We start from the raw sequence: 9387 nt of genomic DNA, 5'->3' as shown, positions 1-9387 counted from the left end.
AGGCCAGCCGAGAGACATACTGTAGTCCCTCCAGGCTGTCCTGGGTCTTCCCCGGGGCCTCCTCCCAGTGGGACATGACCGGAACACCTCACCAGGGAGGCGTCCAGGAGGCATCCTAATCAGATGCCCGAGCCACCTCATCTGACTCCTCTCAATGCGGAGGAGCAGCGGCTCTACTCTGTGTCCCTCCCGAATGACCGAGCTCCTCACCCTATCTCTAAGGGAGAGCCCAGCCACCCTGCGGAGGAAACTCATTTCGGCCACTTGCACTCGCGATCTCGTTCTTTCGGTCACTACCCACAGCTCGTGACCATAAGTGAGGGTAGGAACGTAGATCGACTGGTAAATCGAGAGCTTCGCCTTTTGGCTCAGCTCCTTCTTCACCATGACAGACCGATGCAGCGCCCGCATCACTGCGGACGCCGCACCGATCCGCCTGTCGACCTCCCGCTCCATCGTCCCCCCACTCGTGAACAAGACCCCGAGATACTTAAACTCCTCCACTTGGGGAAGGATCCCATCCCCGACCCGGAGAGAGCATTCTACCCTTTTCCGGCTGAGGACCATGGTCTCAGATTTGGAGGTGCTGATTCTCATCCCAGCCGCTTCACACTCGGCTGCGAACTGTCCCAGCAAGAGCTGAAGGTCACGGTCCGATGAAGCCAACAGGACCACATCATCTGCAAAAAGCAGAGACCTAATCCTGAGGTCACCAAACCGGACACCCTCAACGCCCTGGCTGCGCCTAGAAATTCTGTCCATAAAAGTTATGAACAGAATCGGTGACAAAGGGCAGCCCTGACGGAGTCCAACCCTCACCGGAAACAAGTCCGACTTATTGCCGCCCATGCGGACCAGACTCTGGCACCAGTCATACAGGGACCAAACAGCCCTTAAAAGGAAGCCCGGCACCCCATACTCCTGGAGCACCCCCCACAGGACTCCCTGAGGGACATGGTCAAATGCCTTTTCCAAGTCCACAAAACACATGTAGACTGGTTGGGCAAACTCCCATGAACCCTCCAGAACCCTGCGGAGAGTATAAGAACATAAGAACATAAGAAATTTACAAACGAGAGGAGGCCATTCGGCCCATCAAGCTCGTTTGGGGAGAACTTAGCTAATAGCTCAGAGTTGTTAAAATCTTATCTAGCTCTGATTTAAAGGAACCCATGGTTTTAGCTTCCACTACAATAGTAGGAAGACTATTCCATACTCTGACTACACGCTGTGTAAAGAAGTGCTTCCTCAAATTTGTTTTAAAATGTTCTCCCGCTAATTTCCACTTATGGCCACGAGTTCTAGTATTTAGACTAATATTGAAATAGTCATTTGGCTGAACGGCATCCAGACCCGTTAGAATCTTATAGACCTGAATCATATCCCCCCTTAGTCTCCTTTGCTCAAGGCTGAACAGATTCAGTTCCGCTAACCTCTCCTCGTAAGACATTCCTCTAAGACCAGGAATCATTCTCGTAGCTCTTCGTTGCACCTTTTCTAAGGCAGCAATGTCCTTCTTGAGGTATGGTGACCAAACCTGCACACAGTATTCTAGGTGGGGTCTTACCAAGGAATTATATAAGTGTAACATCACCTCCCTTGACTTAAACTCCACACATCTAGAGATATAACCCAACATTCTGTTCGCCTTTTTTATTGCTTCCTCACATTGGCGAGAGTGGGACATGGAAGCATCAACATACATAGAGCTGGTCCACTGTTCCACGGCCGGAGCGAAAACCACACTGCTCCTCCTGAATCCGAGGTTCGACAATCCGGCGGACCCTCCTCTCCAGAACCCCCGAATAGACCTTACCAGGGAGGCTGAGGAGTGTCATCCCCCTATAGTTGGAGCACACCCTCTGGTCCCCCTTCTTAAAGAGGGGGATCACCACCCCGGTCTTCCAGTCCAGAGGGACTGCCCCCAATGTCCACGCGATGCTGCAGATGCATGTTAACCAAGACAGCCCCACAGCATCCAGAGCCTTAAGGAACTCTGGGCGGATCTCATCCACCCCCGGGGCTCGGCCACCAAGGAGCTTTTTAACCACCTCAGCGACCTCCGCCCCCGAGATAGGGGAGTCCACACCCAAGTCCCCATACTCTGCTTCCACATCGGAAGGCATGTCGGTGGGATTGAGGAGGGATTGAGGAGGTCTTCGAAGTACTCCTTCCACCGACCCAAAACGTCCCGGGTTGAGGTCAGCAGCACCACATCCCCACCAAAAACAATGTTGATGTTGCACCGCTTTCCCACCTGGAGCCGCCGGATGGTGGACCAGAATCGCCTCGAAGCCGTCCGGAAGTCGTTTTCCATGGCCTCGCCAAGCTCCTCCCAAACCCGAGTTTTTGCCTCAGCGACCGCCGAAGCTGCATCCCGCTTGGCCTGCCGGTACCCGTCAGCTGCCTCTGGAGTCCCACAGGCTAAATAGGCCCGATAGGACTCCTTCTTCAGCTTGACGGCATCCCTCACCACTGGTGTCCACCAGCGGGTTCGTGGATTGCCGCCGCGACAGGCACCGACCACCTTACGGCCACAGCTCCGGTCAGCCGCCTCCACAATGGAGGCGCGGAACATGGCCCATTCGGACTCAATGTCCCCCGCTTCCCCCGGGACATGGGAAAAGTTCTGCCGGAGGTAGGAGTTGAAACTCCTGACAGGGGATTCCGCCAGACGTTCCCAGCAGACCCTCACTATATGCTTGGGCCTGCCAGGCCTGGCCGGCTTCCTCCCCCACCAGCGGAGCCAACCCACCACCAGGTAGTGATCAGTTGACAGCTCCGCCCCTCTCTTCATCCAAGTGTCTAAGACATGCGGCCGCAAGTCCGATGACACGACTACAAAGTCGATCATCGAACTGCAGCCTAGGGTGTCCTGGTGCCAGGTGCACATATGAACACCCTTATGCCTGAACATGGTGTTCATTGTGGACAATCCGTGGCGAGCACAGAAGTCCAACAACAGAACATCACTCGGGTTCAGATCGGGGGGGGCGTTCCTCCCAATCACGCCACTCCAGGTCTCACTGTCATTGCCCACGTGAGCATTGAAGTCCCCCAGCAGAACAAGAGAGTCCCCACAAGGAGTGCTCTCCAACACCCCTTCCAGACAACACAAAAATATTTGGTGGTTGTGTAATTAGTTATGTTAAATATTCAACTGAAAAACATGTAATTGAGAACAACTTGTTTATATTGATTAAATATAATATGATTATTACTTATAGGGGAGTCAGTCAGAGGTGATTCTGTGGGATAGTCATGACTCTGGCCTGTGGACGGGCACCTGGTGGGCCGGCTAGTGAACTCGGGCATCTTTTGCCGCACAGTAGCCTCGGACCGCTTTGGCTGGACAGCAGAATCGTGCCTCTTGGTCTTCTGAGACTGACTGCTAGGCTCGCCTTTAAATGCAGACTCGTGAGTCTAAGGATTTACTAAACAAGTAGTTTGAATTATTTATTTAAAACCGTCTGTCTGTTATTAACTCTGCATCTTACATACCTTCCGCGGACTGACTGGCTGCTAGCAGTTCCTCATCATCTCCTGACCACGATGAAGGGTCATCGCACTTGGAGGTGCTTGCCTGGGGTTGCTGGACAACAAACAAATTGTAACTATCGAGACTTCAAAGTTTTTGCTGAACCCTTTTCCTTTTCAAAGCACTTACTTTCTCTTTGTCATAAATATACCTCCTGAACCTCTTCATCTGCACACTTGTGATGCCTCCTCACAGAACTATTCTGCCTTTATCACCTTTGCCTGCTCCTGACTGTAAAGCTCTGGCCTGTCTTTTTGGGTGGAGTACTGCCTGTAGAGCTCCCACATCTCCTGAAAGGTGTGATCTTCAAACCCTTTCTGACCACAGATACACCTGTCGATGTTGACCTCAAGGAGAATGGAGACTTGTGGGAAGCTTTCTGCATACTCTGTGAGGTGATCTTTCAGCCACCAGTTTACTATCTCTGCCTTTCTGAGTGGATTAGTCACCTCTGCTCTGTGCTTGTCCAGTATGCTGGAGTCACACACATCAGTTTCGGTGCCATCAGCATTAATATCACGGTGCATAATAGGGCCGCACAATAATTTTCTTCAGCATCAACATTGAAATGTCACATCACCATCCCATGCTGTGTTAAGCGGCTAACTGTTTTACACACACTGTTCTCATTTTCAGTCACTAATCTACATGAGAAGTCTGGTTGTTATTGGGTAAAGTTCAATAAGCTATGGCTTTTTATCATTTTTTGTAGTTATATGCATTCTTATACAAAAACTTCATTCTAGATTTAGAAGTTCTTTCCAAACACATCTAGTCAAATCATTTAATATAAAATGCTGCAATTTTTATTGCGGAAAAAATAAATATTGCAATGTCAGTTGTTTTTCCAATATCGTCCAGCCCTACTTTGTTTCTGTCATTATGTTATCGTTTGTATCTCAGAAAGCCATACACCTCCCTTTCTTTAGGGTATTGATTTTTTATTATAAAAGTTTAAAAGGGTTCAGTATAACTTGACAGATACTCAGCATGGTCTCAATTCCACTCATACTGTACTTGTTATGCATTGTGTGTGCACAGCTCCGGTGACGGTTTGGGGAAGATCATCCTCTTCTCCCGGTAGAGCCAGTACAGCCTGTTGGCGATTTTCGGGGGCGTCTTGGTTAACGACGCAAATTACGGGAGTCGCCATCTTCCGTTAAAAGTAATATAATATATACAACACTACTATATACTTTTGTGGAATGTAATAAATACTTCAAGTTAAAACGTGAACACTGCGGGTAGCGAAAACAGACTGTCGAAGAGGTGCTGATGCTGCGTTTAGATGTTCATTTGATTCACATCGATTTGCATCCGCGTCGCCGGCGACCGTAGACTCTCAGCCAATCAGAGCGCTTAACTGTCTACAGTCGGCAAGCGACCGTAGAATCTCAGCCAATCCGAACGCTTAACTGTCTACAGTCGGCAAGCAAACCGTAGAATCTCAGCCAATCAGAGCGCTTAACTGTCTACAGTCAGCAAGCAACCGTAGAATCTCAGCCAATCCGAGCGCTTAACTGTCTACAGTCGGCAAGCGACCGTAGAATCTCAGCCAATCAGAGCCCTTAACTGTCTACAGTTACCGTAGACTTTTGCACTACCATAGACTTGACTTCGGAATTGATCCCGAACGTCATTGGAGGAAAATCCGTTTGCACCGATTGGCAGAGGTGTACTATGGGAAAAGTTAAAAATAACGTAAGTCATATTAAGATTTCGTTGGTGTTGTTAACAGCTTTAGCCATCGGCATTTTTGGCATAGTGTGTTTTAATTGTTCAAGCAATTGTCTTTGTTTACAAAGGCGGAGACTCTTGCTCGCCATGATAATGAAGAGCACGACCCTAATTACATCTGCTTCATCACGTGAGCACAAGTAAACCATGTAGTTCATGGCATTTAAGACAATTGTAATATTTAAGTTATCTTAAGTATATTTGGATAATCAAATTCTGTCATTCAAGTTATTTGACAACAGGACTACTGATTTTTGAATAATAAATGCTGTCTAATTTGCTACATAAGAATGTTACCGTATCAGTGAATCAATCTCTAAATCAATAAATTATTCAAAGTATATGTATGTGTGTAATGCTTTGCCTTTTTTCTAAATGTCATTTATATTTGTCATTATAAAGGCTCTTGTTACTATTGGCGGACAGATTTAAGATAGATTGACCTTTCTCTTGCAAAATGTAGAAAAGTATGATGTCCTTACCTCTCATACTGCATAACATTTTTTGATAAATAATACTTTTTAATTGTTGCATTAAATAATTGACATTCCACAACTTGCACTGACCACATTATTGAACAAATTTGGTAAAATTATATAGATGTAAAAAAGCGCACACAGCACTATTCTTTATTAAAAATGAAAAGTCATTAAAAATGAAAAACATTTACAATTTGTCCAAAAAATGCAGTTTTTTACCTATACAATAAATTGCTGACACCAAGACACTACAGTTAAGGCAATTAACAAAAAACACTGAATATGGTTTTAAAACTATGTTCTAAAAACTATTTACATTTGGTGATCCCCAAAGGGAGAAGCTGAAAAGATGGTCATTGTAATATTCCCTTGCAAATATACATTTTGCAATCTTCAGAATAGCATTGCGTGCTATATCCATTCATCTGGTATATCAGTCAGTCAATTTCCCATACTGAATATATTTTTAATGCACTGCATTACCATAGCATAGCTGAAATGATAGGTTGCCATGTCTAATAAATACAGTGCTCAAAAAAATTAAAGGAACGCTTTGAAAACACATCAGATCTCAATGGGGGGAAAAATCATGCTGTATATCTATACTGATATGGACTGGGTAATGTGTTCCGAACGAAACGATGCCACATCGTTTGATGGAAATGAAAATGATAAACCTACAGAGGGCTGAATTCAAAGACACCCCAAAAATCAAAGTGAAAAAATGATGCGGTAGGCTGGTCCATTTTGCCGAAATTTCATTGCAGCAACTCAAAATCATACTCAGTAGTTTGTATGGCCCCCACGTGCTTGTAGGCATGCCTGATAATGTCGGGGCATCCTCCTAATGAGACGACGGATGGTGTCCTGGGGGATCTCCTCCCAGATCTGAACCAGGGCATCATTGAGCTCCTGGACAGTCTGAGGTGCAACCTGGTGGCATCAGATGGACCGAAACATAATGTCCCAGAGGTGTTCCATTGGATTTAGGTCAGGCGAGCATGGGGGCCAGTCAACAGTATCCATTCCTTCATCCTCCAGGAACTGCCTGCATACTCTCGCCACATGAGGCCGGGCATTGTCGTGCACCAGGAGGAACCCAGGACCCACTGCACCAGCGTAGGGTCTGACAATGGATCCAAGGATTTCATCCTGATACCTAATGGCAGTCAAGGTGTCATTTTCTAGCCTGTAGAGGTCTGTGTGTCCCTCCATGGATATGCCACCCCAGACCATCACTGACCCACCACCGAAACGGTCTTGCTGAACAATGTCACAGGCAGCATAATGTTCTCTGTAGCTTCTCCAGACCCTTTCACTTCTGTCACATGTGCTCAGAGTGAACCTGCTCTCATCTGAGAAAAGCACAGGGTGCCAGTGGTGGACCTGCCAATTCTGGTATTCTGTGGCAAATGCCCATCGAGCTCCACGGTCCTGGGCAGTGAACACAGGGCCCACTAGAGGACGTCGGGCCCTCAGGCCACGCTCACGAAGTCTGTTTCTGATTGTTTGCTCAGAGACATGCACACCAGTGGCCTGCTGGAGGTCATTCTGTAGGGCTCTGGCAGTGCTCTTCCTGTTCCTCCTTGCACAAAGAAGCAGATACTGGTCCTACTTATGGGTTAAGGACCTTCTACGGCCCTGTCCATCTCTCCTAGAGTAACTGCCTATCTCCTTGGAATGTCCTCCATGGCCTTGAAACTGGGCTGGGAGACACAGTAAACCTTCTGGCAATGGCACATATTGATGCGCCATCCTGGAGGAGTTGGACTACTTGCGCAACCTCTGTAGGGTCCAGGTATCACCTCATGCTACCAGTAGTGACACTGACTGTAGCCAAATGCAAAACTAGTGAAAAAAAACTGTCAGAAAAGATGAGGAGGGAAAAATGTCAGTGGCCTCCACCTGTTAAACCACTCCTGTTTTGGGGGTCGTCTCATTGTTGCCCCTCTAGTGCACCTGTTGTTAACTTCTTTAACAACAAAGCAGCTGAAACCGATTAACAACCCCCATTGCTACTTAACGGACTAGGTCAATATCCCAGAAGTTAAATTGACTCGATGCTATACTCTGATTAAAAAGTGTTCCTTTAATTTTTTTGAGCAGTGTATATACGTCATTAGTTTTATGCCTGAAATTGAAAATGTAATGACAGTTACTACTGTTATTTGGAACCAAAAACTGTGGAGTCTACAGCTAAATACATGTATGCCGTATATTTGCCAATTTATTCCCACATTCTCTAATGATTGTCACTGATGAAGGCAGTTATTATCAACAGTTCTAGTCTGGTTTCACTTTTCAGCCTTTTGGCTAAAACTAAATGTAGCAGCCTCGTTAGCGCAGTAGGTAGCGCGTCAGTCTCATAATCTGAAGGTCGTGAGTTCGATCCTCACACGGGGCAAGCCGAGTTCCATTTTGGTTTTTGACTTAATTTCTTTTAATAACAATGCCAAACACTGGTACTGTTTTGAAATTTTTAGTGTTGTTTTATATTTATTTTTATGTTTGTGATGGTCATTTTGTATAATATGTTTTTAAATTGTTGTGCAGAACTTGTTGAATAAAGACCGGGGAGAAAATCTGCTCTTATCAGTTTGTCTGATACGTCCCCTATCTGGGGACCATATAATGATTTTTGGAACAGGGAGATGGAATAGGGGCTTGCTCCGTCCACTCCATACATTCACCTGGTATTGCAGTACCTCTAGCAACAGTGCGCCCCCTATTGGGGAAAGTTGTTTTTGAAGAGCAGATTTAGGGGGACGAGCTTTCTGTGACCTGACACCTATTCACTACTACTGGCTGTTTTTCTGCGAGTTCGGTTTAACTCTTGCAGTGGCATTAACTTTGACATATGTGTGTATGAGTGCTGTGTTTGCTTCATGCGCTCTGATTATGCGACATTTTCCTGTTCCAAGGGACTTCGCATTTGGTGTGAAATGGCCAGAGGGATTTGCTGCTGCTTTCTAAGATTACCCTTGTTACCAGCAGCTCACAAACAACTGGTGTGATAAGTTTATGTGGAATCTAATTGTATACTTGAGATGCGCCATACGTTTATATTTTGGTAGGTTGTGTGGCTCATTTTTCATTCTTTCTTGCCGTTGAGGAGGAGGGGCGGATTCGCCGCATATAACAGAGCTGCTTGTCTTCTGTTGCTTAAAGTTTCGTGAAATTTTGTCAAGGCTTGCGATTTCTCGTTGGTTTATGATAGAATTATACACAATTCTATTTTTCAGCCACAAGATGGCAGCAGTGACCCTAGTAAGCTTATGAGCGAAAAGGGCCTTCAGCAGAACATAGACTGGTACAGTCAAATCAGCATCAGGGCCAGTTAGTGCAACAGGTGTTGTGCCCTAATCTGCCCCCCTGCCACGGATTGCCTGCCCTGACGTCATCGCTCCATTTAAAGGGAAAATCGCTTCTCCAGCGCAGCAGAAGCGAACGCTCGCTGTAAATTCATTTTCTTGCCCTAAACTTACTGAAAAAACTCAAAGTAGTTGTTTAGTGAGGATGGAGACATATTATGGGTAACTTTAAATTATAAATTCGAGGGACGCTTGTTGCATGTCACCTCACCCCTCTTTCTTCCTACCATAAATAAGGGACAAATATCAGTGACTAGTGCAA

At 46.2% G+C, this 9387-nt stretch overlaps 2 non-coding genes across 2 annotated transcripts; both read left to right on the top strand.

Moving 5' to 3' along the window:
• Positions 1-8085: 8085 nt before the first annotated feature.
• trnam-cau (transfer RNA methionine (anticodon CAU)) lies at positions 8086-8158 on the top strand. Its single transcript has one exon. It is a non-coding gene; the product is annotated as a tRNA-Met (tRNA).
• Positions 8159-8283: 125 nt separating this feature from the next.
• On the top strand, positions 8284-8481 carry LOC111844773 (U2 spliceosomal RNA). Its single transcript, XR_002838462.2, has one exon. It is a non-coding gene; the product is annotated as a U2 spliceosomal RNA (small nuclear RNA).
• The last annotated feature ends 906 nt before the right edge of the window (positions 8482-9387 follow it).

This window comes from Paramormyrops kingsleyae, chromosome 10 (assembly GCF_048594095.1).
Source record: "Paramormyrops kingsleyae isolate MSU_618 chromosome 10, PKINGS_0.4, whole genome shotgun sequence".
Lineage (NCBI taxonomy): Eukaryota > Metazoa > Chordata > Actinopteri > Osteoglossiformes > Mormyridae > Paramormyrops > Paramormyrops kingsleyae.
Note: the sequence above shows the minus strand (reverse complement) of the source record. Positions and strands in the feature narration are given on the sequence as shown.